This window comes from Ictalurus punctatus, chromosome 20 (assembly GCF_001660625.3).
Source record: "Ictalurus punctatus breed USDA103 chromosome 20, Coco_2.0, whole genome shotgun sequence".
Classification (NCBI taxonomy): domain Eukaryota; kingdom Metazoa; phylum Chordata; class Actinopteri; order Siluriformes; family Ictaluridae; genus Ictalurus; species Ictalurus punctatus.
In genome coordinates, this window is record NC_030435.2 from 13,939,992 (window position 1) to 13,941,582 (window position 1,591).

Consider the following 1,591-nt stretch of genomic DNA (forward strand, 5'->3'; position numbering starts at 1 on the left):
AAATGTTGACGTGTCGGATCACAAAACATGATTCCTCTGTGCTACTGTCCATCTCAGATGAGACCGAGCCCAGAGAAGTCAGCATGCTTCTGTACAGTGTTGATGTGTGGCTTCTGCTTTGCATAGATGCAAAGCCTTAACTTGCATCTATGGATGCAGTGGCGAATGGTGTTGACTAACAAAGTTTTACCAAAGTATTCCCGAGCCCATGTCAGGATATCAATTATAGACTCCTGACGGTTTTTTAAAATAAGAAGGACCAACACAGCCACCTAATATGCACTCACTGTCCACTTTAATAGGAACACCTGTACTCCTGTTCATTTCTGCAGTTATCTAATCATCCAATCATGTGGTGGCAGCAAAGTGCATAGAACAATGAAGATACAGGATAAGAACTTCAGTTAATGCTCACATCAAACTTCAGAATGAGGAAAAAAGTGTGATCTCTGTGGTTGTTAGCTCCAGACGGGCTTCGTGTTGCTCAATGGCTCGTTGGTCTAGGGGTATGATTCTCGCTTAGGGTGCGAGAGGTCCCGGGTTCAAATCCCGGACGAGCCCTGCTTTTTTTACGTACAGAATAAATATACGACATATACTGATATATATGAAAATGGATGACTTAATCTACGTATATGTACGTTTTTTGTAAATAAAGTAAACATGTGAACATATTTTGAAGCTCAATTCATATTCAAACTATATTGGTTTTGTTGTAACACGCATGCGCCGATGGCAGCGACAAATTGAAACCTGCAAACTCGTCCTTGCCAGTTATTACAGGTAATCCGCTCTTTTTAACAGATAATTTTAAAGCGCCCTTTCTTACGTATTCTTAGACCATTAAACCAAAGTGAAAATGTTTGACCCCGACGTGATTTGAACACGCAACCTTCTGATCTGGAGTCAGACGCGCTACCGTTGCGCCACGAGGTCCGCAGGGCCATGTTACTACGAAACCTTTTGAGGAATAATTTTCGTGATAAACCAATATTCTTCTATTCAGCGGTTCTCCGGGGCGCGGTGAGATCGGAAGAAAAAAGTACAAGAAAAAAAAATATACAGACAGGGCATCACTTGAGTAGACGGTGTATTTTATTGCTTTTCAAATAACATATGCATAAAAAACCCACGTTCCCGCTGGCTTGGGAGCTTTAGTTACAAAAGGTTGAGAACCTCTGCTCTATTCCAATATGATGTTGTAATCTAACAGTAAATTAAAACAAAGTCCTTATACTGTCCGCTGGAAATAACTCGGGCGAGGTTAATTCCGGAACGAACAATCTGCATTCAATCATTATGTTATGTGAATAGTCATGGCCCCGTTTAGAACATATATTACATAGACACGTGCATATTACACATGTATATATATAAATCCGCATGGCCGGTTAGCTCAGTTGGTTAGAGCGTGGTGCTAATAACGCCAAGGTCGCGGGTTCGATCCCCGTACGGGCCAGATATTTTCACTTCTTTCCCCTTGACTGTTTTAGAGTCAAAAACCCGCCACGTACCAGAAACGAACCTCTTCGTTTGACAAATGAAACGGATGTATTCGCGTTTTACCTCCTCAGTACAAAATGATGCAGCC

The 1,591-nt window shown here is 41.7% G+C and overlaps 3 non-coding genes across 3 annotated transcripts; 2 read left to right on the forward strand and 1 right to left on the reverse strand.

Annotated features, from left to right (window-relative positions):
- The first annotated feature begins 489 nt into the window (after window positions 1-489).
- trnap-agg (transfer RNA proline (anticodon AGG)) lies at window positions 490-561 on the forward strand. Its single transcript has one exon. It is a non-coding gene; the product is annotated as a tRNA-Pro (tRNA).
- Window positions 562-864: 303 nt separating this feature from the next.
- Window positions 865-936, reverse strand: trnaw-cca (transfer RNA tryptophan (anticodon CCA)). The gene has a single exon. It is a non-coding gene; the product is annotated as a tRNA-Trp (tRNA).
- Window positions 937-1,385: 449 nt separating this feature from the next.
- Window positions 1,386-1,459, forward strand: trnai-aau (transfer RNA isoleucine (anticodon AAU)). Its single transcript has one exon. It is a non-coding gene; the product is annotated as a tRNA-Ile (tRNA).
- The last annotated feature ends 132 nt before the right edge of the window (window positions 1,460-1,591 follow it).